The sequence below is a fragment of the Schistocerca nitens genome, chromosome 3 (assembly GCF_023898315.1).
Source record: "Schistocerca nitens isolate TAMUIC-IGC-003100 chromosome 3, iqSchNite1.1, whole genome shotgun sequence".
In the NCBI taxonomy this organism is placed as follows: Eukaryota; Metazoa; Arthropoda; class Insecta; order Orthoptera; family Acrididae; genus Schistocerca; species Schistocerca nitens.
In genome coordinates this window covers 657,910,994-657,938,206 of record NC_064616.1, presented here as the reverse complement: position 1 = coordinate 657,938,206, position 27,213 = coordinate 657,910,994, and positions in this window count along the sequence as shown.

The window sequence follows — 27,213 nt, the reverse complement described above, 5'->3', positions numbered from 1 at the left end:
TGCATCATGTTCAGTACATTAATTTACTTGGTTGACCGAATCGCCATGAACTAGCTGCCTCAGCTACCCAGTGCATACATTCGACTATATTTTGTAATCACCGAAATAAAATCACGTACCTGCTACCTATACAGAACCGACAACAATGTAGGATTCAGAAATTTAAGAAGGAAGTATTCCTTTCTATTTGACGTACTCTACTGTGCTATGTGTTTGTTGCAAACGTCGTGCAGTGCAAAAGAAAAGGTGTAACTGTCTGTCTCTCAGAAGTCTAGATCCAGCCATATGCATTATCTCACAGCACTGTGGAATGCGGAAGTTCTGGACGAACTTTGTTGACTTCTGGAGGGGCTGTAGCTACATGACAGCTAGTAGCGTCACGGTAAGCATTGCGCACTGTAGATAAGACGTCGCGTGTTCTATTACATTCGCTGCGACGTTTTTTTTTTTAAATGCAATTATGCAGTCTGCTGAAGTTATCAGTTTAATGGAACTTTGAACATAATTCCCTTCACTTCTCAACCCAAAATAGCCGCATGTGGAAAAAGGGCTAACTTCTGCGACATTTTGTTCTTTTCAGGTTTAATAGACGGACAGGCAGCAGATGCATCGCGAAGCTTTTGTATTATGTATGGGGAGAGCACATCGTACCAAAATAGAAAAGTATTGTCTACATTATCTGTCATCTGGTAGTGGCATTTTATTCGTCTTCAAACCTTGTTTGACAGCTTTCTCTCAGGACAAGTACTATACTTGCTTGTAATCAATAAACTGCTTGTGCATTGCCAGACTGTTATAGATAACATCAGAGAATTCGCATTTATCGTGATGGTTAATTTCTTTCTCATGTTTAGGACTGTTTTAACAACACTAAAGGAAACCTTACAAAAATTGTGCACTGTATTATAAGAAATGAAATAAAACTACCCACGATAACCTTACGACGAAAGTCTGTTTTAATAAAATTGAGTACTGTACACAAGGATGCCTCCATCGGCACGATTTAGTAAAATACTACTCACTTAGGTTTCGATTGGGTCTGTGTTTAGTTGGTATGCTGTGTCATATTCAACAGGTATGCAAATGTGGCATTTCATAAATAAAGTTATGTATTCCTAGAAACCCAAAATTTGCTTGTCAGCAGCGGAAAGAGGCGTTACTTCTTGTGCATCATTGTACGTTTTTCACCATTGCACTTTGAGCTGAAAGTATTTTCTTGCGATTTCCTTATCGATGTTTGATCTGACTGCTTTTAGCTCTTTCACAGAGGGGATAAAAACGTTACAGACAGCGAAACTGGAACCGCGAACCATAACAGACGCCTTTACTCAGGTTAGCACATCACCACAGAGTTAGCGAAGAGGTACGTGTTATGCCCTACTCTTACGAGGCCAATAGTGGCTACAGATCGTATACCGTTATTTAAAGGACGAGATTATTTGTGATTTCCATGTGCAACGACTTTCCTTGGCTGAAAACGGTAAATTTACAATATTTTGTTACAGCTCAAGCGATAATAAATTAGATTATTCAACGGAAATGACAGGAAAAATCAAGTGAACTTTGTGATTCTTAATTCCATGCACACCAGGAAGTAACTCGTCGATCTCATAGTTGCCAAACATACGTTACCTTGTTGGGCAGGGAAGTGACCATAGCTGGCGTCTCAAAAACGCGGCTGCTACGGCCTGGAATACGTAATGCGTCTGATTCGCATTTCTGTAATAGGTTTAGGCACTGGAGCGTAGTTACTAATAATACTCAGAACTGACTGCATCATAAATCAGTAACTCTCATAGTTGTTTTTGTATTTCTTTTGTAACTGTACTCAAAACTATGAGGCTCATTCACGGACGTTCCGTGCCTCGCCGATAGTCGAGCATACCAAACAAATAAAAATAAAAGAAGAATGTGTGTGTGTGTGTGTGTGTGTGTGTGTGTGAGAGAGAGAGAGAGAGAGAGAGAGAGAGAGAGAGAGAGAGAGAGAGAGTGAGTGAGTGAAATAAATAAGAATGAGAGAGAGGGTAAAAAATACCGGTATGTAAGGAAATCTTTCATTAAAATAACACGTTCCACATCATGATCAATGGAACAAGTATTAATCTAATCTAATCTAATCATATCATATTGCTGACTAGCTGTGAAGAGTCATGAATTACCGAAATTTTCGCCAATATCAATAACCAAATGTAGACTTGAAAACAAAAGACGAAAGTTCTTGTAATAAACCAGGACTAATATCAAGACCCTTTCATCCCTGTTAACTAACCACGATAGATGTCTAATATACCTCCATTCTGAAGTAACAGACTGTGTATGCATTTAAAGATGAAGCGCATGTTGTGAAGTTCTGTGACGGAGATACGAATCCAACACGTAGTCAGATTGTTAACTAAGTAAAATAAAATGTTACGTATCGGGTTTTCTTACCAGCTGCTAGGTGTTTCAATCTAAAATAAGGATACAATTTTCTGTGCATGAGCGACAATCGAACCGCACGCCCATCGTTCTTCTTTATCGTCCACGAATATAGCTTAAGTATCAATTGCTTACTCACCAACAGTGAGGTGTGTCCATGTTTGACCAGAAATTGTTGGAAACAGATGAACAGACAGTAAAAATACATGTTAATTTTCATTAGTAGGCCGGTGTGCACGTGATAGGTCTTGAAATGAAATTATTAATATTTTGTACTGGATAAGGATTTGTAGCCACATACTTACCTTTGGATTAGACCTAGAGAAGATTGCAGTCTTGGAGGAAGGAAGGAAATGATTGAACTATACTGTTCCGAGAGATTCAGATCCTCGAAAGTAGAGATACGAATTCGAATCACAGTCCAGCACCAAATTTTTCCACGTCTCTAGTTCTATCAAGTACGAGTAAAATAAGAGCCCTGTTCCTTTAAATGGCTATCGGTTCATCAAATAAAATAAAATGTTCTAATGTAAGTAAGTTTACTGGCGACAGTATAACTGTTCACCATGTCCTCCACCTATGTCATTTCCCAACGTAAACCGGCTCTGCCCAGTTGGGAATGAAGGAACGTGATGTTTAATGCGGATCCTGGATTATAGCATCTTTCTCTTTAGGTTACCAAAGGTAAAATAAATCTACTTGTGCCTCTTTAAAGTAAATGCCTGAACCCACTCATTGCACTTGAGAAAGTTCGTTCCACCAGAGCATTGTGGCCACATTCCTCAGCCCCAGGAGTGTGCCGCAACGGATGATGTGCTTAGCTTACAAAATTAGTCAGAGTGGAAAAAATGCGAGTCTATTAAATGGTTAAGTAGAAGCAAGCTTCTGACGCGGACATTAAGCTGTTCTCACGCCTTAGGATTTAAAGACTCTTCTAGGCATCATAGCCTCGATGTGAAGCCATTTTGAAATTTTCGCTAATTAAAGAAATTTCTGAGTTCGAGAAAATCCACTGTGAAGTGTTAAGTTACCGGATAATTCGATTATTACCGTCATTATTACTATCGATTTCTTCATACTGCTGCTGGAACACATGTGCTTGAAGATCATTTAAGGCCTTTTGATCATTATAGAATTAGTTGCCCAAGAACAGGTTCTTTCCCTGTCTACAGAATCCTTTTCATGTTAATATCGAAAATCAGCAATTACTCGTAGATTACATTAAAACTAAAGTAATTGATGAAGACGTTACTTGATAACAAAAACGCTCTGCCTTTCTCCATTTACTTGCGCTTAGTAATGGCTGTCGAATACTGCCAAACCAAAAGCCAAGGGATCTTACTGCCTTCCGATATACGTCGCTGTTGGTTCTTCCATATCATTTGGTCGACGAGACCTGTTTCAATTTGTGTATGACAGAGAATGTCTGAGAAAATCAATTGTTTTCCATTGCAAGAAACAGAAAGATTTTCATTCTAAGCTATCCAAGTTCAAAATTTTCGCAATATTAGTTCACATTTAATATCCGCTTCTATAATGTACGAAAGTATTTCACAGTTGCAAAACCCGCATCCGACTCAATGTCCTTACACTTAGTCCCTGACCATAAATTCTAGCTCAGAGAGACTCCGGTTCAAATAACCTAATGTAGCGAAGACTGTTTGCCAGTGCTCTTTCTCACCAGAAAATATGCAGTTCACTCATAGGCCATAAGTACACTGTAACAGTAATTTCTGTGTGTATGCAATGCATACGGATTGTAGAATTTATTGGTGCTCTCTCTTCCACTTCTGTGTACAATATGCCTGACCTAAACGGGCCCTTTATCATTACAGGCCCTGGGCAATGCAACGTCATACTGACAACAGTAATGTGCTTATATTGACAACCTCACTGTTCGTTTTACCTGATTTTGTAACCACTTAAATAAAACAACATGACCTTCCAGTTGGAGACATTTCGTCCCCCTTTTCCTTCTGTGAAATTTGTTAGTAAGCTTTTTGCCTTCCAACCAGCGAAATGAGGCAGGATATGGCCAGTAAAGGTTCACAAACCACATTTAGTGCCGTTAAGACGATTTCTTTAAACATTGGCGTAGCTGAAGGAATTTAGTTTCTTCTTAAATCGTGTTATACAGCAACGTTCACAGATATCTCAAATAGGAAAAGCTCTTTATCTAGGTACGAAGGTTTTAAAACAAACTTCCCACAGTTTGTGTCAGGTTGATCTTTTCGTCTGATAGCATTGCGTAAGTATTTTGTCTAAGAGTTATCACAAGTAGTGTTCCCGTAGCTGTGGGAATCATTGGTTGAAAACGAGATTAACACGAGTGGGTGCAGCACTGCTAAATATTCAAAATGATTATCAACCTAAGCCTCAGTTCATCCACAAACTGAGGCGTATTTATAATGTTGAAGCTAGACTGTGTATCCTTGTCTTCCTTGAGTGGACATTGGAAGGCGTTGACACACACGTATACAATACAATGAATACTTCTAACGCTATATTTAACGTTGCTGTCATAAACTAATTTTGTTTTTTTAATTCTTCTGGTTCTTAAGCGTGCAATATGTGTTGTAGATACAGTCTTAGAGAAAAAAACTGACCGCCGAGTCGTTCACGTAAGGTGTACAATACAATCGTGCTCCCCTCTGAATTTTATGTTCAGAAATATGCTCGATCTGGCAACTTTGCAGACTGCTACACTTCACGGAGGAATTCTTGACTGCAGTCGGAGTACATCAGTGTTGTCTACGGCTGCAGTCTTGATGTAAAACGCGAGACTAGCTAATACGACGTCTGGTAACCAAAAGCACACGTTACAGAATTTTTATCGCCCCTTTCCTCTCGGTGCTGAAGCTATGAGTATAATTCGAGCGAATCTACAATATATTTCGCTTTCTGTCACATTAGTAATAACAGTTCATCTCAACAATATTTTAGCGAGAGATTTCAAAATGGTTCAAATGGCTCTGATCACTATGCGACTTAACTTCTGAGGTCATCAGTCGCCTAGAACTTAGAACTAATTAAGCCTAACTAACCTAAGGACATCACACACATCCATGCCCGAGGCAGTATTCGAACCTGCGATCGTAGCGGACGCTCGGTTCCAGACTGTAGCGCCTAGAACCGCACGGCCACTCCAGCTGGCCAGCGAGAGATTTCTTGTACGACCATCTGCCTCTGTACACCGCATTGGTCTGAGTTCTTTGGGACCCATTTGCTGCCTACCGGCGTGGGATGAGGCACTGCGCTGCCTCGCCATCTGCCGAAGTCTGCTCCGCTCCTCTCTCTCGATGGTGTAAAAGCTTTAATGTTATTGAGTGGTGACCCATAAAATCTGTCTACTACTTGTGTTTCACATTCGATAGCAATGGAGGTACAAAACCGTTTTTATATTATGAGTATTTTATTAAACTAGTATGCAATACATCAATGTGGCACGGAATTAATTTCATTGTTTCTGATCCAGTGCGCTATAATTAAAGTGTCACATCCTGTTCTCTTTCCTTTCACAGGAGATTCTTCAAATAATTTATTTTTGTCACGGATTCATACATGTCCAGGCACAGAGATAATGTGTTTGGTTTAATTCTTTGATTCCCTATAGTAAATGGATGCGAAACATTGTGTCAATACCTTTCAGAACCTGCTCTATAGCTACTAAGGAAAATTGATTGTTTTGACGTCCATACATTAAACAGTGGAGAAGTGAATGCTGTTCAAGAATGATATTTAAAATATTCAATTGGATTTAAGTCGACAAAATTACCCATAATTGAAGCTACCCAGAGAAAAAGTAAGTTGCTAGAGCTGCTGTTAGCAAATGTCTGCAGAGAGGTCCTAATTGCTACTGTGGAAATTTAGCATAGAGGCCCTTTAGTAACCGAGAGGTTCCTTTCCTTCATAGTTATCACCCTGGCATATGAGCCTTAAGTGAAGAACAATATTGAATTTTGTATCGCTGATAGTCGATTCGAATTTCTTCAGAGACGCATGTATTGTGAAGCAGCTTGGCAGTCAGAAAGCTGAGATCGATGACCATTAACACAACTTACTGTGTCGAGCTACCAAGAGGATTTGAAGTGTAATGGTTTTCTCCTGATCACATGTTTGGTTCGTATCTCTGTCACAGAACTTCACATGATGCTCTTCATCTTTAAATGCATACACAGTCTGTTACTTCAGAATGGAGGTATATTAGACATCATTTCGTGGTTAGTTAACAGGGATGAAAGGGTCGTGATATTAGTCCTGGTTTATTACAAAAACAGTCATCCTTTATTTTCAAGTTTACATTTGGTTACTGATATTGGCGAAAATTTCTGTAATTCATGACTCTTCACAGCTAGTGAGCAATATGATATGATTAGATCAGATTAGGTTAATACTTGTTCCATAGATCATGAATACATTTCGTAATGATGTGGAACATGTCATTTCAATGAAAGATTTCCTTACATACCGGTATTCAATATCTTTACAGCTATTTTTTTATCCTCTCTCTCATTCTTTTTTTATTTCACTCTCTCTCTCTCTCTCTCTCTCTCTCTCTCTCTCTCTCACACACACACACACACACACACACACACACACACACATTCTTTTTTTATTTTTATTTGTTTGGTACGCTCGACTATCGGCGAGGCACGGAACGTCCGTGAATGAGTTTCTTAGTTTTGAGTACAGTTACAAAAGAAATACAAAAACAACTATGAGAGTTACTGATTTATGATGCAGTCAGTTCTGAGTATTATTAATAACTACGTTCCAGCCACAAAATCTACTTACAGAAATGCGAATCAGACATATCACGTATTCCAGGCCGTAGCAGCCGCGTCTTTGAGACGCCAGCTGTGGTCACTTCCCAGCCCACTGTAGGATTACATCGGTTCGTCTTCTTCCTGCTGGTACTGTAACTGAGATTTGGCAATAAGGCAAGGTATGTTTGGCAACTATGAGATCGACGAGTTACTTCCTGGTGTGCACGGAATTAAGCCTCAAAGTACACTTGGTTTTTCCTGTCATTTCCATTGAATAATCTAAGTTATTACCGCTTGAGCTGTAACGAAAGATTGTAAATTTACAGTTTTCAGCCAAGGAAAGTCGTTGCACATGGAAATCACAAATAATCTCGTCCTTTAAATAACGGTATACGATCTGTAGCCACTATTGGCCTCGTAAGAGTAGGGCATAACACATACCTCTTCGCTAACTCTGTGGTGATGTGCTAACCTGAGTAAAGGCGTCTGTTATGGTTCGCGGTTCCAGTTTCGCTGTCTGTAACGTTTTTATCCCCTCTGTGAAAGAGCTAAAAGCAGTCAGATCAAACATCGATAAGGAAATCGCAAGAAAATACTTTCAGCTCAAAGTGCAATGGTGAAAAACGTACAATGATGCACAAGAAGTAACGCCTCTTTCCGCTGCTGACAAGCAAATTTTGGGTTTCTAGGAATACATAACTTTATTTATGAAATGCCACATTTGCATACCTGTTGAATATGACACAGCATACCAACTAAACACAGACCCAATCGAAACCTAAGTGAGTAGTATTTTACTAAATCGTGCCGATGGAGGCATCCTTGTGTACAGTACTCAATTTTATTAAAACAGACTTTCGTCGTAAGGTTATCGTGGGTAGTTTTATTTCATTTCTTATAATACAGTGCACAATTTTTGTAAGGTTTCCTTTAGTGTTGTTAAAACAGTCCTAAGCATGAGAAAGAAATTAACCATCACGATAAATGCGAATTCTCTGATGTTATCTATAACAGTCTGGCAATGCACAAGCAGTTTATTGATTACAAGCAAGTATAGTACTTGTCCTGAGAGAAAGCTGTCAAACAAGGTTTGAAGACGAATAAAATGCCACTACCAGATGACAGATAATGTAGACAATACTTTTCTATTTTGGTACGATGTGCTCTCCCCATACATAATACAAAAGCTTCGCGATGCATCTGCTGCCTGTCCGTCTATTAAACCTGAAAAGAACAAAATGTCGCAGAAGTTAGCCCTTTTTCCACATGCGGCTATTTTGGGTTGAGAAGTGAAGGGAATTATGTTCAAAGTTCCATTAAACTGATAACTTCAGCAGACTGCATAATTGCATTAAAAAAAAAAAAACGTCGCAGCGAATGTAATAGAACACGCGACGTCTTATCTACAGTCCGCAACGCTTACCGTGACGCTACTAGCTGTCATGTAGCTACAGCCCCTCCAGAAGTCAACAACAGTTCGTCCAGAACTTCCGCATTCCACAGCGCTGTGAGATAATGCATATGGCTGGATCTAGACTTCTGAGAGACAGACAGTTACACCTTTTCTTTTACACTGCACGACGTTTGCAACAAACACATAGCACAGTTGAGTACGTCAAATAGAAAGGAATACTTCCTTCTTAAATTTCTGAATCCTACATTGTTGTCGGTTCTGTATAGGTAGCAGGTACGTGATTTTATTTCGGTGATTACAAAATATAGTCGAATGTATGCACTGGGTAGCTGAGGCAGCTAGTTCATGGCGATTCGGTCAACCAAGTAAATTAATGTACTGAACATGATGCAAACCACTACAGGCAGCCTGTGTGTCAGAATTCTCCTCGAGTGTGCCGCAACGGTGTTATGGTAGAAAAATGGGGCTCAGAGAAGAGGATTTGGTGGTCTGCTGGATTCATGATAGATTCCTACAATGATGGTCTGGGTTTGATTCCAACTTCTACCATTGATTTTTAATAGGGAGAGACAGATTCTATTCTCTTCTGGCCAAGCCAAGAGGCTAAGGTGTAATGGCATTGTGGTCTGAAATTCACATTAAACATGTTATTCCTTCTCTACGAAATAGACGTTAGGTTGAACTACAATAAAGTCAGGTGTGGCGATATGTGGGAACTGTATCACCAGTAACGTTTCTTATACTCGTTATTTATTTCTAGTGACGAAGCACACGGTATGTACGGTCACAGAACAGTTATTCCATATTTTATTTGAGCTTCTGTATGTCGATAAAATTGGTTCTGAACTGGGAATGCAACTCAGACCGCCCTTAACGCGGAATTTGATCCCTTCGTGACAATACAGCTCGACTACAATTTGTTGTTTGTCCAAAACTGCGGATTCCTCAACATCTAATCATATTGCGCGTGAATGGGTTCGAATCCTGGCCCGGTACTAAAGTTTTCATTATGTATTATCAAGATGTAGCATGAGAACACGTATCTGCTGATGGATAATAGTTTTGATTTTTAATGCATTTTCATTCGTTGTTAACACTAACGATATCTGACGTTTTAGACTCCCAGTGAGTCACAGGACACTTTGAGATATCACTGTAAGTTCAAGGATGTTATTCCGAGCTACTGGTGGAGAAAAATTCGGTAGCTGACGTCTTTTTGTGTGTAGTCAACAACGATATGGGTGGGGTGTGATTCCCAGGCAGCTCTGAACACTCGTTATATTATTTCTAGTTCAAACATGCTCACATGTCGTTGCTGGTGTAACAAACCCATATTTAACGTTCGTTTTTTCTAGAATATAACAGCGATAGCTGCCGGGTTGGAGTCCTGGGAAGGAAAAAATTAATGTTTCGTCTCGTCATTTCAGTTAAAACATCTAGCTACTGCCGAAAAAATCCGATATGTCACAGTTGATTGTGCCTCGATATCAATCCTATTTGGTTCTGGGTTCGAATCCCTATCCTACACAAAGTTTTACCTCACGACATTTCTTGTTCGTTAACAGGGACAATAGATACTGTGTAGGAATTCGCGTCCGTTAAAAATGTTTACGTTATGTAATTTAAAGTTGATATTTGCTAACTGATACTGTCTGAAATCGAGGTATATCCCTCTCTGTATGCCTAGTCAGGAATGACTGTTAGTTTCCGTCAGTCACGAAATCTTAGTCTGCATGACCTGGGTTTGAATCCATGTGCAGAATGAGGCGGTTCATCGTGCCATTTGAAGTTCATACATATTCTGAACTAGCTGCTCGTGAATAACTTAAGTTTTTTATGTCATTTTGTGTTAAATAACAAGTACGGTATGTTATTTTGAAGAGGAAATCATGAATACGACGGACTTACTACGTGCATTACCTATCTGACGTAATAATGAGAGTGGTAACATTTCAGGTACATCATTTACTGCAACAAATATGAGCTTACAAACCTTAAGGACAGTATTAGCTGTGATAAGGTGTTCCCCGATATTTCTAGTATCGTGGTATTACTTTACATCTTGAGTTATTGCGATACAGAGCAATGTTTTCTAGTGGTTACTTGGAACCATTTTCAATAGTCAAACGACTGTACCAAGGAGCGATTTACCGAGCGGGGTGGCGCAGTGGTTAGACACTGGACTCGCATTCGGGAGGACGACGGTTCAATCCCGCGTCCGGCCATCCTGATTTAGGTTTTCCGTGATTTCCCTACATCGCTCCAGGCAAATGCCGGGATGGTTCCTTTCAAAGGGCACGGCCGACTTTCTTCCCCGTCCTTCCCTAATCCGATGAGACCGATGACCTCGCTGTCTGGTCTCCTTCCCCAAACCAACCAACCAACCAACCAAGGAGCGATTAGACGACCTGCTAGACAGCTGCATTATTTGGGTTGCATGCGAATCAGGCGAAATATAATTCAGGTCGTTCGGATACCTTTGAGCATGGCTGTACATAACTTGTATTTCTCCAAGTGAACGAAGACCCATTACAAATAATACAGCACGAAACAGTCCAGATGTCTCAGTACCAACAAGGAAGAGTCTCTCTGTTGTTGTTGTTGTTGTTGTGGTCTTCAGTCCTGAGACTGGTTTGATGCAGCTCTCCATGCTACTCTGTCCTGTGAAAGCTTCTTCATCTCCCAGTACCTACTGCAACCTACATCCTTCTGAATCTGCTTAGTGTATTCATCTATTGGTCTCCCTCTACGATTTTTACCCTCCACGCTGCCCTCCAATGCTAAATTTGTGATCCCTTGATGCCTCAAAACATGTCCTACCAACCGATCCCTTCTTCTAGTCAAGTTGTGCCACAAACTTTTCTGCTCCCCAATCCTATTCAATACCTCCTCATTAGTTATGTGATCTACCCATCTAATCTTCAGCATTCTTCTGTAGCACCACATTTCGAAAGCTTCTATTCTCTTCTTGTCCAAACTATTTATCGTCCATGTTTCACTTCCGTACATGGCTACACTCCATACAAATACTTTCAGAAACGACTTCCTGACACTTAAGTCTATACTCGATGTTAACAAATTTCTCTTCTTCAGAAACGCTTTCCTTGCCATTGCCAGTCTACATTTTATATCCTCTCTACTTCGACCATCATTAGTTATTTTACTCCCTAAATAGCAAAACTCCTTTACTACTTTAAGTGTCTTATTTCCTAATCTAATTCCCTCAGAATCACCCGATTTCATTTGACTACATTCCATTATCCTCGTTTTGCTTTTGTTGATGTTCATCTTATATCCTCCTTTCAAAACACTGTCCATTCCGTTCAACTGCTCTTCCAAGTCTTTTGCTGTCTCTGACAGAATTACAATGTCATCGGCGAACCTCAAAGTTTTCACTCCTTCTCCATGAATTTTAATACCTACTCCGAATTTTTCTTTTGTTACCTCTACTGCTTGCTCAATATACAGATTGAATAACATCGGGGAGAGGCTACAACCCTGTCTCACTCCTTTCCCAACCACTGCTTCCCTTTCATGCCCCTCGACTCTTATAACTGCCACCTGGTTTCTGTACAAATTGTAAATAGCCTTTCGCTCCCTGTATTTTACCCCTGCCACCTTCAGAATTTGAAAGAGAGTATTCCAGTTAGCGTTGTCAAAAGCTTTCTCTAAGTCTACATATGCTAGAAACGTAGGTTTGCCTTTTCTTAATCTTTCTTCTAAGATAAGTCGTAAGGTTAATATTGCCTCACGTGTTCCAACATTTCTACGGAATCCAAACTGATCTTCCCCGAGGTCCGCTTCTACCATTTTTTCCATTCGTCTGTAATGAATTCGCGTTAGTATTTTGCAGCTGTGACTTATTAAACTGATAGTTCGGTAATTTTCACATCTGTCAACACCTGCTTTCTTTGGGATTGGAATTATTATATTCTTCTTGAAGTCTGAGGGTATTTCACCTGTCTCATACATCTTGCTCACCAGATGGTAGAGTTTTGTCAGGACTGGCTCTCCCAAGGCCGTCAGTAGTTCCAATGGAATGTTGTCTACTCCCGGGGCCTTGTTTCGACTCAGGTCTTTCAGTGCTCTGTCAAACTCTTCACGCAGTATCGTATCTCCCATTTCGTCTTCACCTACATCCTCTTCCATTTCCATAATATTGTCCTCAAGTACATCGCCTTTGTATAAACCCTTTATATACTCCTTCCACCTTTCTGCCTTCCCTTCTTTGCTTAGAACTGGGTTTCCATCTGAGTTCTTGATATTCATACAAGTGGTTCTCTTCTCTCCAAAGGTCTCTTTAATTTTCCTGTAGGCAGTATCTATCTTACCCCTAGTGAGACAAGCCTCTACATCCTTACATTTGTCCTCTAGCCATCCCTGCTTAGCCATTTTGCACTTCCTGTCGATCTCATTTTTGAGACGTTTGTATTCATTTTTACCTGCTTCATTTACTGCATTTTTATATTTTCTCCTTTCATCAATTAAATTCAATATTTCTTCTGTTACCCAAGGATTTCTATTAGCCCTCATCTTTTTACCTACTTGATCGTCTGCTGCCTTCACTACTTCATCCCTCCGAGCTACCCATTCTTCTTCTACTGTATTTCCTTCCCCCATTCCTGTCAATTGTTCCCTTATGCTCTCCCTGAAACTCTCTACAACCTCTGGTTCTTTCAGTTTATCCAGGTCCCATCTCCTTAAATTCCCACCTTTTTGCAGTTTCTTCAGTTTCAATCTGCAGTTCATAGCCAACAGATTGTGGTCAGAATCCACATCTGCCCCTGGAAATGTCTTACAATTTAAAACCTGGTTCCTAAATCTCTGTCTTACCATTATATAATCTATCTGATACCTTTTAGTATCTCCAGGATTCTTCCAGGTATACAACCTTCTTTTATGATTCTTGAACCAAGTGTTAGCTATAATTAAGTCATGCTCTGTGCAAAGTTCTACAAGGCGGCTTCCTCTTTCATTTCTTCCCCCCAATCCATATTCTCCTACTATGTTTCCTTCTCTCCCTTTTCCTACTGACGAATTCCAGTCACCCATGACTATTAGATTTTCGTCTCCCTTCACTACCTGAATAATTTCTTTTATCTCGTCATACATTTCATCAATTTCTTCATCATCTGCAGAGCTAGTTGGCATATAAACTTGTACTACTGTAGTAGGCATGGGCTTTGTGTCTATCTTGGCCACAATAATGCGTTCACTATGCTGTTTGTAGTAGCTAACCCGCACTCCTATTTTTTTATTCATTATTAAACCTACTCCTGCATTACCCCTATTTGATTTTGTATTTATAATCCTGTATTCACCTATCTTGTTCCTCCTGCCACCGAACTTCACTAATTCCCACTATATCTAACTTTACCCTATCCATTTCCCTTTTTAAATTTTCTAACCTACCTGCCCGATTAAGGGATCTGACATTCCACGCTCCGATCCGTAGAACGCCAATTTTCTTTCTCCTGATAACGACGTCCTCTTGAGTAGTCCCCGCCCGGAGATCCGAATGGGGGACTATTTTACCTCCGGAATATTTTACCCAAGAGGACGCCATCATCATTTAATCATACAGTAAAGCTGCATTTCCTCGGGAAAAATTACGGCTGTAGTTTCCCCTTGCTTTCAGCCGTTCGCAGTACCAGCACAGCAAGGCCGTTTTGGTTAATGTTACAAGGCCAGATCAGTCAATCATCCAGACTGTTGCCCCTGCAACTACTGAAAAGGCTGCTGCCCCTCTTCAGGAACCACATGTTTGTCTAGCCTCTCAACAGATACCCCTCCGTTGTGGTTGCACCTACGGTATGGCCATCTGTATCGCTGAGGCACGCAAGCCTCCCCACCAACGGCAAGGTCCATGGTTCATGGGGGGCTACTAAAGCATAAACGATAAAGACACAGCCGCGACCTGTCAGGGAGAAGTGTTGCCAACATACAGCCAAGAAGACGTAGAATGCTTCAACAGTAGTGTAATGCAAGAAATAAAATGTAAAATTATAAAGCCTAAATACCCTTTGCTACAAGAATTGCAAGAAAGAACATAGGCTGCTAATTCTTGAATGTATAAGGCAGATAGTTTAAGGGAAAAAATGAGGTACATATTATAATTCGAGAACAACAATTCTTTGAACGTAACAAATGACTGGTTGGGAAAAGAATTAGAGATTCTGGTGGAGATTTAAATTATAATTTATATGTTTAGCGGGTACTATGAATACTATGCCATACTAACATAAAGACACAATAGTTTTTGGTGTGTAGATGCGTGTGCAAAAATTATTAAACATTTTGCACAAGAATATTTGTTTCTTATTCGTTACCCTAGCATGTGTGTGTGTGTGTGTGTGTGTGTGTGTGTGTGTGTGTGTGTGTGTGTTGGTTTCTTTAACATCCAACTGCGATTCAGATTCCTTCAAAAAAAATGGTTCAAATGGCTCTGAGCACTATGGGATTCAACATCTTAGCTCATAAGTCCCCTGTAACTTAGAACTACTTAAACCTAACTAACCTAAGGACATCACACACACCCATGCCCGAGGCAGGATTCGAACCTGCGACCGTAGCAGTCCCGCGGTTCCGGACTGCAGCGCCAGAACCGCTAGACCACCGCGGCCGGCTCCAGATTCCTTCACTGAGGCAGAATATCTACAAAGCGTCAGCAGGAGCACTTCTTCTTCTTCTTCCAAATGCCTAACCAGGCCAACATCCATCAATCAAAGCTAGTTGTCAAAGGCACATCTTATTTACTGATCAGCCAGAACATTATGTGCACCTATCTGACAGCTGAATGTCCACCTTTGGCATGGAGAACGCAGTGACGTGTTATAGCATGAAAGCAATTAGGCCTTGGTAGCTCAATGGAGGGAGTTGGCACCACATCTGCACACACAAGACACCTCATTCCCATAAATTTCTGGGAGGGGCGATGAGCTCTGACGATACGTCCACTCACATCCCAGATGTGTTCAATTGGGTTCAGATCTGTCGAGCTGGGAGTCCAGCACATCAATTAGAACTCGCCACTGTGTTCCTCGAACCGTTCCACGACATTCCTGGTCTTCTGACATGGCGCATTATCTTGCTGCAAAATGCCACTGCCGTCGGGAAACATGATTGACATGAAGGGGTGTACGTAGGCTGCAATCGGTGTATGATACTCCTTGGCTATCATGTTTTCTCGCACGAGGTCCTCTGGACCTGTGAATGCCCACGTGTATGTTCCATATAGTATAATGGAGCCGCTGTCAGCATGTCTCCATCCCACAATAGTGGTGTCAAGGAGCTGTTCCCCTGGAAGTCGACAGATTTGTGCCTCCCCATTGGCATGATGAAGACGTACCGGGATTCATCAGTGCATGGAACGCTTGGGAAGTGCGTCTGCATCCAGTACCAACAGTCAGGTGCCCATTTCAGTCGCAGTTGCTGATGTCGTGGTTTTATCATTGTCACATGCATGGATTGTCGGCTGCGGAGGCTCATTGTTAGGAGTGCTCAGTGCACTGTTGTGATCAGACAAACTTTTATCCTGCCCAGCATTGAAGTCTTATATTAGTTCTGCCACAGTTCACCACCTGTCCTGTTTTACCAGTCTGTCCAGCCTACGATATCCTACATCTGTAACGACATCTGGACTTGTTACTAACTCAGGATTATTTGTTGCTAAGAGGTCAAGTGTGTTTACTATTCACGTGGGCTCATGAACTAACTGCTCGAAATAATTTTCAGAGAATGCGTTTAGCACGATTTAGGATGATATTTTATGCGTTCCTCCGGAATTAAACATGTATTTTCGCCAACATATCGAGGGTAAATTAAAGTCACCACCAACTATTATCGTATGAGTCGGGTACGTGTTTGAAATCAAACTCAAGTTTTCTTTGAACCTTTCAGCAACTGTATTATCTGAATTGGGAGGTCGGTAAAAGGATCCTATTATTATTTTATTCCGGTTGCCAACAATGACCTCGGCCCATACTAATTCACTGGAAGTATCTACTTCAATTTCGTGACAAGTTGAACTACTTTTAACAGCAACAAACACGCCACCGCCAACCGTGTTTAGCCTATCCTTTCGGAACACCGTTAGGTTCTTCGCAAAAGTTTCGGCTGAGGTTATATCCGGCTTTAGCCAGCTTTCAGTGCCTATAACGATTTGAGCATCAGTGCTTTCTATTAGCGCTTGGAACTCTGGTACTTTCCCAACACAGCTACAACAATTTACAACTGTTATACCAATGGTTCCTGTATCTACGTTCTTCCTGTGTTCGGCCTGCACCCTTTGTGACTGAAGCCCTTCTTGTGTTTTCCCGAGACCCTCTAACCTAAGAAACAGCCCAGTCCACGCCACACAGCCCCTGCTACCCGTGTAGCCGCCTCCTGTGTATAGTGGACACCTGATCTATTGAGCGGAACCCGAAACCCTTTGGCCCAAGTCGAGGAATCTGCAGCCTACACAGTCGCAGAACCGTCTGAGCCTCTGATTCAGACCCTCCACTCAGCTCTGTACCAGAGGTCCGCAATCGGTCCTGTCGACTATGCTGCAAATGGTCAGCTCTGCTTTCATCTTGCAAGCAAGACTGGCAGCCTTTACCACTCGAAACCAGAGAGAATCTCTTCTGATCCAAAGTGACACACATCATTGGTCCTGACGTGAGCAACCACCTCCAGTTGACTGCACCCTTTGCTCTTAATTGTATCTGGGAGGACCATTTCCACATCTGGAATGACTCTACCTGGTATTCACATGGAGTGCACATTCGGTTTCTTTCCCTTCTTGTCATCCAAGTCCCTAAGGGGCCCCATAACGGGCCTAGCGTTGGAGCTCCCAACTACCAATAATCCCACCCTCTGTGATTGCCGAATCTTGCAGGCTGAATGGTTTCCTCTGAAACAGGACAAATGGTTCAAATGGCTCTGAGCACTATGGGACTCAACATCTGAGGTCATCAGTCCCCTAGACTTAGAAAAACCTAAGGACATCACACACATCCATGCCCGAGACAGGATTCGAACCTGCGACCGTAGCAGCAGCGCGGCTCCAGACTGGAGCACCTAGAACCGCACGGCCACCGCGGCCGGCTGAAACAGGACAAGCGACAGCATCTGGCTCAGCGACAGTGTCACCGACAGACAGCACCTGGAACCTGTTTGTCAGCCAAACCGAGGAGGCCTTACGTGTGGCCGCCTGGGAAGTCTTTCGCCGCCTGCTTCGCCCCAGGGTGACCTCCCAGTCGACCACCGGTGAGGGATCAACCTCAGTGCGAACAGTAACTGGGCTGGCCACCGGTTAGGGCCGATCGGAGGACTCCGACGTGCTGGACGTCCGTTGGATACCCTCGACTGGCCCACAACAGTGGTGCCCGTCCACTGCAGCCTCAAGCTGTGTAACCGAAGTCATCACAGCCTGAAGCTGAAAGCGAAGTGTCACCGACTCGGTTCGCACACGCACACAACAATCGCAGTCCCCGTCCACACTAAAGACTGTGTAAAACTAACCTATGCAGATCAACGAACTATCGGCACGTACTGCGCAACTCCACTGTAGACCCTGACGAAAACGCAGTAACTGTGTGTAATAATACGTAGGGATTCAAAACCCTAACTACCGAAGCACTCAGCTGAAACTAAATAATTCGCCCCTGATTAAGAACTTTTGATATGTCACAAGATCTGTTTACTTTCCGCCGCAAACGAAAACACGAGAACTGTGGTTGTAGATATTAAATTTACACCCAGAAACTCAAGAAACTAAACCATTAAAGCACACAGATGATATAATGAAATTCGCTCCTGGTTAGGAACTCGTAAATGTCACAAAAGCGGTTACTTCCCTGTTGCTGCGTCTATCTCGGTCGGCTACTGCTGCCTGAATGACTGCCTGACTAATGCCAACGAGCCATGCGTGGCTCGTGTTCCCGCCATCATGTATTTTACACCCTATTTTTAACGTACTTCCACCTAACTACATTAATTTAAATTACTACTGTCACTGCCGGCCGGGGTGGCCGAGCGGTTTTAGGCGCTACAGTCTGGAACCGCGCGACCGCTACGGTCGCAGGTTCGAATCCTGCCTCGGGCATGGATGTGTGTGATGTCCTTAGTTAGTTAGGTTTAAGTAGTTCTAAGTTCTAGGGGACTGATGACCTCAGAATTTAAGTCCCATAGTGCTCAGAGCCATTTGGACTAGTGTCACTCAGTTGCTGCTTTGCCTGACCATGAGCGGCGTTAGCAGCGCGTATCGATATATCCCCTCTCGTAGTATCTTTGCTCGACTGCTATTACTTCCCGGTAGTTGTCTGTCTTAAGCAGGGGTTGCGAGTTCGGCTCTGCCAGGCTGTTGGAACGTGTCTGGAGCGCAGTCCGAACCTGCCAGTTGGGGAGTTGCAATGCGGCACTAGTGCAGTCGGGTTGGAGCAGTGAGGCATGTGTCGACATGGCTCGCACGACCATTGCTGCCACGCATCACTTGAGCCGGGTCACGGTCTTGGTAGATGGTCCAACCGGACGACGCGTTTTGGCTCGCTGATCGTTCATGAGTCGGCTGTGTGTGTGTGTGTGTGTGTGTGTGTGTGTGTGTGTGTGTGTGTGTGTGTGTGTGCATGCTTAGTTACTGTTGGGTATCGTTCAGGTCTTCGTGCAAGTGTTTGTCAGGTTGTGTGTGTAGTTGGCCTATGTCTACTGACGACTATTTTAGATGTTATCGGCATTCTGAAGTGAGTCGGTCGGTTATTGCGGTGCAATCGGCTGGGACCGCTGGCGATCCCTGTGAAGTGTCGGAGCGTGTGTGCATCGCTACGAGCTTCGTGGTTCACCGACCCAGGACGTCAAAGTTGAGTAGTTCAAAATGGTTCAAATGGCTCTGAGCACTATGGGACTTAACATCTACGGTCATCAGTCCCCTATAACTTAGAACTACTTAAACCTAACTAACCTAAGGACAGCACACAACACCCAGTCATCACGAGGCAGAGAAAATCCACGACCCCGCCGGGAATCGAACCCGGGACCCCGGGCGCGGGAAGCGAGAACGCTACCGCACGACCACGAGCTGCGGACAAAGTTGAGTAGTGGTTTCAGCTACCCAAGCCACGTCCATTCATGTTGAGGTGGTTCGTTTCGGTGTTTTGCTGTTGGGGAGGTTTTCCTGTGAGCAAGAACGAGTGTTTCTACTGTTGAAATTTAGCCGCCTTGCGGTGCAGTTAACTATTTTGGTTGACTACAATTCGAGTGCACGAGCGGAATTTTCTGCCTTGTGGCCGTTAGTGTTCCGGTTACCTGCCCTGCCCACTAACGTAATTTCAGGCAGCGTCCTTTCCTCACCTGCTGTCGCTGTCCAACATGGTGTATAATTTTGACAGCTAATACATACTCCATTGCGGATTGTCACGTTTGTAACCTTTTCTGTTTGAGTTCTCATGTACTGACTGATGGGAAGCAAGTCTTTGTGTCGGTCGGTCCGTGGCTGTCCCCTGGTTGGCTTCTGACGGATCAAGTGTAGTTGGGCTCACCACCTGTCTCGCCTAAGTGAACGAGGGCAGACCGACCTCCCTGGAGGCTTCTGAGTGCCGTTGTCTTTATTGTCTTTCCTACCTGTGTTTAATTATCTCTTTTCAGGTACTTAAAATTTAAGTCTTATGGTAATTTTTTCTTTTCTTCGCCGGCCGCGGTGGCCGTGCGGTTCTGGCGCTGCAGTCCGGAACCGCGGGACTGCTACGATCGCAGGTTCGAATCCTGCCTCGGGCATGTCAAATGGTTCAAATGGCTCTGGGCACTATGGGACTTAACTTCTAAGGTCATCAGTCCCCTACAACTTAGAACTACTTAAACCTAACTAACAGAAGGACATCACACACATCCATGCCCGAGGCAGGATTCGAACCTGCAACCGTAGCGGACGCGCGGTTCCAGACTGTAACGCCTAGAACCGCTCGGCCACCCCGGCCGGCGTGTGTGTGATGTCCTTAGGTTAGTTAGGTTTAAGTAGTTCTAAGTTCTAGGGGACTTATGACCTAAGATGTTGAGTCCCATAGTGCTCAGAGCCATTTGAACCATTTTTTTTTTTGAAACTTCCTGGCAGATTAAAGCTGTGTGCCCGACCGAGACTCGAACTCGGGACCTTTGCCTTTCGCGGGCAAGTGCTCTACCATCTGAGCTACCGAAGCACGACTCACGCCCGGTACTCACAGCTTTACTTCTGCCAGTACCTCGTCTCCTACCTTCCAAACTTTACAGAAGCTCTCCTGCGAACCTTGCAGAACTAGAAAGAAAGGATATTGCGGAGACATGGCTTAGCCACAGCCTGGGGGATGTTTCCAGAATGAGATTTTCACTCTGCAGCGGAGTGTGCGCTGATATGAAACTTCCTGGCAGATTAAAACTGTGTGCCCGACCGAGACTCGAACTCGGGATCTTTGCCTTTCGCGGGCAAGTGCTCCACCATCTGAGCTACCGAAGCACGACTCACGCCCGGTACTCACAGCTTTACTTCTGCCAGTACCTCGTCTCCTACCTTCCAAACTTTACAGAAGCTCTCCTGCGAACCTTGCAGAACTAGCACTCCTGAAAGAAATTACTCCGCTACAGAGTGAAAATCTCATTCTGGAAACATCCCCCAGGCTGTGGCTAAGCCATGTCTCCGCAATATCCTTTCTTTCAGGAGTGCTAGTTCTGCAAGTTTCGCAGGAGAGCTTCTGTAAAGTTTGGAAGGTAGGAGACGAGGTACTGGCAGAAGTACAGCTGTGAGGGCGGGGAGTGAGTCGTGCTTCGGTTGCTCAGATGGTAGAGCACTTGCCCGCGAAAGGCAAAGGTCCCGAGTTGGAGTCTCGGTCGGGCACACAGTTTTAATCTGCCAGGAAGTTTCAAAAAAAAATGGTTCAAATGGCTCTGAGCACTATGGGACTCAACATCTTAGCGAAAATCTCATTCTGGCATTTTTTTTTCTTTTCTTCTTAAAATTTTTGCAAATTAATTGTGGCCTTTAGTCTTGCAACCTTATTCTTAAAATTATCTTTCAAGCATAAACATTGCGGCCTTCTGTCTTTAAAAGATTATGGTAATATATTTTAAAATTTTGAAACTTAATTGTGGCCTTCAGCCATTGGTATTGCACCTTGCATATGTTCGTTCTATCTGCTTGGCCTTGAGGTTTTCCACTTAGCCTTGATATACGTTTTCTTTATTTTTTTTTATTTGCTTTTTAATTGCATTTTTATCTTGTTGACTTTTAAGATTTCTTGTTTTTAAACGTTGTGGCCTTCTGCCTTTAAAAGTCTATAGTATTTTTTTTTTAATTTTGAAACTTAATTGTGGCCTACAGCCATTTGTATTACACCCTGCATATGTTTGTTCTATCTGCTTTGCTGTGAGGCTTTCCACCTGGATGTGATAGATGTCTTTTAAATTATTTTATTGCTATTTTAATTGGATTTTTGTCTTGTTTAATTTTTTTGTATTTCTTGTTTGGAGGCCTTCAGCAGTGAAAGAGTTGCATTTGGTAAAGGTTCGGTTATGTGCCGCTTTGGTTGTAAATGTGTTATTAAATTACAGTAAATTACAATTAGAAGGTGAAACTGATCACAACCTCATTTGGCCCTTTCCACAATCCTAATTACCTGTTCTCCCCAGCTGGTTTAGCGGGCGTCTCAGCGGTCACTAGTTTTCAAAACAAGCCAACAAACGACTATCAGCTTGCGCTACGGAAATCTGCTGTAGACCCTGACGAAAACGCAGGAACTGTTTGTAATAATACGCAAAGATTCAAAAACCTAACTGCCAAAGCACTCAGGTGAAACTAAATAATTCGCCCCAGATTCGGAACTTTTAATATGTCACAAAATCGGTTTACTTTCAGACGCAAACGAAAACACGAGAACTGTGGCTATAGATATTAAGCAGCCATGATTGATGGTGATGTGATAATGTGGAGGCTATATGGTGCCTTTAATAATAGTGATAAAGATAAGGGTCACATAAATATATCTGCAGCCATACTTGGGTATAAAGTATACCAATTGAGGTAAGGCTATAGTGGAAAACATATGGCTGTTATATTTAAACCAAAGGGTACCACCTTATATTGATAACATTTGCCTTCAAATAAAAAAAGCAGTATACTTTCTAGATTCACGGTCCAATGGCAGATTCCAATAGCCACACGTCACGTCCATGGTTGTAAAATAATTAGAGCCCTTAAATTTTTGCAGTAACTGATCGATGTTTTGTGACCAATCACTTTTTGGTAACACTACTTTATTTAAAGCCCTAGCGTCCAGCACTAATCTTACGGATCCCTTGTTTTCGTTATTACAGTCACCGGGTTATTATATACGCCCACAGCCTTTTCAACAATTCCCCATTTAATCGTATTCTGTATCAGATCCCTAACAGCTTCCCTGTGTCATTTAGCGATAGGTATTGGCTTTTTGAGAAAAAGGAGTGTCATCTTTTACATTTAAGTAGCATTCATATTCCTTGACTAAGCCACGTTGATCAGAGAAAACATTTTTGTGATCTAGTGGGACTTCTTTTGATTTGTTCCTCTGATGCTCCACTAAGTCTTCCCCTCTTTTACTTTTTGCTCTATTTTTTCTTGTACCACCTTGATTTCCGGGTCAATGGAAGCGTCCGATACCACCCGTCTGCTTTGATATTCTTGTGTTGTGTACATCATTACGGCACGGTGTTTATGAGTTGGTTGTGTTTGTAGATGTCTTGTGTTTCACGGTGCCCTCTGGTGGTGTGTGTGTATGTATGTGTTGAATATAATGTGTTGTATTGGGTTCATTTGAGCCTTGGTGTTGGATGTGTGAAGTCTTTGGCATTGTCTGTAACTCCAAACGTAAGGTTTGGAAGTTTTTTCAATGAGTTATGATTTTATTGTTTTTTGTTTATGTGTTTGGCGTTTTCGTTAGGCTGCAGCAGATCGCCTGTAGGAAAGCCGAGCAGAAACCTACCGTACTTCAACTCGCAGCCGACTGCATACAACGTAATAATTCCACGAATCGGGAAAAGGTCTTAATTTTGAATGAAAGGTGGAAATACTGGCAAAACTTCGGTATATTCTGAACGTTGAGATGCACACGTTCACTGCCAAGCCCGTGGTAATCTTAACATAATCATGCACATACCCTTTCATTCACGTTGGAGAGTTTATAGTAACGTATTTCCTGAAATATGAACAGCTACTAATCACTGATGGTTTTTAAATGAAAATGCTCGGCATCTGCTCAATATGCCACGTAGAATTACTGTCTTTTCTCATACACAAAATTGCTTAAAAATCTGTACTTTGTAAAGAAAACACTTTGAAACACTTTTGAAGCGTTTAGCACAACTAAAGCAGCAAATTATAACTTCCTTCGGAGCTCATACTACACACGACCGTACCATTGAAATGCTGGACTCCGAGTACTTTATACTGCTTTAAGCACTCTATATCTCCAAGAGAAAAGACGCGCGAAGAAAATTCCGTTCTGATAGATCAGTTTCCTTTAAGGCCAATAGAAAAATATTATTCTCCCAATTTAGTCCGCGCTTTCCTTGACTAACCAATCAACAAATAACACACTCTCGAACTGTACTTTTTCCCGAAATAAATATTTAACATTCTGAATTTAGTTTATACTGTAGGTTATTAACTATTTTCATTTGCACTCGAATTAGCTTTCCTTTTACCATAAACCTACTTAACGTAATATGATACAAAATTCCTCGTCCTACAATGTTCATCAGTAGAACAATGATCTTCATATTTACTTTATACCACATTTACAAATCATTCACCCTACTAAAAGTATATACAAAACTGTACAAACATAAATGAAAAAAAACTTCAAGAAATAAACAGAACAATTCACAAAAACATTCTCTTGACCAGTTTCTTGACTGTCTCTGTGCACTAATGGACTCTGGTGGATGAAAATTAGAACTACGTACTCGACTGAGCCCGCTTTAGACGATTTGTCACTGTGCACGCATGAGTCGTCCTTCGAATACACAGGCTCAAGACAAGAGTGATATAAGGCGCCACGCCTAAACTTCTTGTCGCCGTTACCGGCCGGTACTGACAAAGAGTTTAATTCGTCGAGGAATCATGTTATCAAACTGACCCTCAAGATTTTGAAATTCTTCAAAATCGTCCTCTTAACATTCGGCGTATTGCCAGAGCAATTTCTTCCGACGCAGCTCATCGGGTAGTTTTGCAAGACATGCTCCAAGGAGGGTCACATAATTTTAAAGAAATTCCTAACTCACTGGTGCGTCGCTACTTTTAGCATCGTCACGCGCTATACGCAAGGTTCGGTGTTCTGCTGCGTACAGATAATGACCATGGACAGGTTGTGATATCTCATTTTCTCCAGTGAGCAGTTTTCTCATTGTTGCATCAAGGTCACTGGGGCATAGATCGCACAAAGAAACTCGTCTGACTTCATTGCGCTTGGCAGGGCATGGACACCCAAATTCAGCAAATGGCCTTACGTTGCAATACTTGTACAGAGCACAGAGCTATTTCCAGTTGTCACACTTGTTCGGATGGTGGCGATGCGTACACATTGACTTCTCGGGTTGTTGATTGTAGCCGGCCAGTGTGGCCGAGCGGTTCTAGGCGCTACAGTCTGGAACCGCGAGACCGCTACGTGTAGCTACTGCTCCTTTCCTCCGTCAGTCTAACGGCGAAGATCAACGATTCGTTCGAACGTTCAGAAGGCACGTGGAAGAACTCCATTCCTTCCACATTCGGGTGAATGTCTCAAGGATTTGTCCTTCCTCCTACCGCTCCTTGCCACGTGATGGGAAGTCACAGGCAGAATTATTACACCGTCGTCGTCACTGTGCCCTGTTTAATTTTCTGGGGCCACCGAAGAAACGGTTCGTTCCGCCAGGTCAGACACAGTTTCATATGCAGGAAAAATTTATCTTTAAATTCTTTGGCAAAACACAGCGTTGGGAGCACGGCGTCATCACACAGGTCCTTAGTTTTACGTCATCCAGAGTTCCTCTGGGCTGCACCGGCATCACCAGAATCAGCTGAGGCCCTCTTATGTGATTCTGCAGGAGAACTTTTGCCCACGGAATCAGCAAGCCGCTGAGGTCCGTAACAGCTATCACGTCAGCCTCTCCGCCCGTTGGCCGTGTGGCGAGGGCCTCCCGTCGGGTGGACCAGTCGCCTGGTACAAAGTCATGTAGGCAGAACTGGTGCCCGTAGAGGCGCTGCTCCGGACAGCCACCGTGTCGTCCCTGAAGTTCCCGGCTGTAGTCCTCCCACCCAAAGTGTGTGTCCCTGGAGGGGGGCGCTCACTCTATGGCCGGTTTTCCGACCGGTATTCCAAGTCACTCTCAAGGTGGATACCGAGATGTGGTCAGGGCGCTGGCGTCGGCCGTAGCTACAGTCCCTGTCTCCTCATCTACATGCGCAATTATGCCTCGCCCCGCCGTCGTCACATGAACCAGCTCTATACGAGGACGGCGCAGAAGTTTGGGAGGGAGGAATGTGGTGTCGTTCGAAGAGTGAGGTCTTATCGTAAAGTTGGTACCTCACGACGGAACCATAGGCTAAAGACAGTCACTGCCAGACACAGCCATGAATGAAAGACGTCGACAAAGACTCGCCCTCAAGAGATTCCACACGCCACCACTGCTGGAAGTCTACTTACGTCAGAGCGCAGCGCCGCTCACCCCACTCTGTGACGGTCAACTGTGATAGTAGTATCTGCATAGCTCAAATCCTGGAGCGAACTAGTATTGTTAGTCAGAACAGTATACCAAAGTTTATAGTTAAATGAATGTGATCACTGAAGTCTAGCACAATTCGTAGTAATAAACAGTTATTGTGTTCTGCGAAAGTACCATAAATATATATTGCCATGCATGGGTGTATGGACTGCATCCAAGTTAAGTATGAGAGTTTTAAAACCCTTAGCTAATATTTTATGTGTGTTGTAGCATCCGCTCGGCGTCCTCCAGAATAAAACTACAGTACAGTTATCTAACCTTGCTGCGATATACACCAAACAAATCCACACTCTGTCTACATCTCTCCTAGTTCCTGGAAAGCAGAACGTATAATAACCTCCTTTCTGAAGGAATGTCAGTGTGTGTGTGTGTGTGTGTGTGTGTGTTTGTGTGTGTGTGTGTGTGTGTGTACGGGCGCGCGAGAATCAGATGTTCGCGTCTTAAATCTGATTTCTGAGATTTCCTATTCGTCGCTATGATTGGTTGGACACGCTGCATTGCCCGAGGGTTTTCTTATGATTGTTAGCCTAGCTCTAGTGAACGCTGGGCTTTTCTTACAGTGATATTACTTGAGGCTCTATCCCGGACTTGTAATTATATTATTTAAATTCACTTGTGTCCTGAAACTTCCTGACAGATTAAAGCCGTGTGCCAGACCGGGATTCGCACCCAGGGCCTTTGCATTTCGCGTGCAATTTCTCTACCTACTGAGCCACGCAAGCACGACTCCCTTCCTACAGTATCTCATCTCCTACCTTGAAATGGTTCAAATGGCTCTAAGCACTATGGGGCTTAACATCTGAGGTCATCAGTCCCCTAAACTTAGAACTACTTAAACCTAACTAACCTAAGGACATCACACACATCCATGCCCGA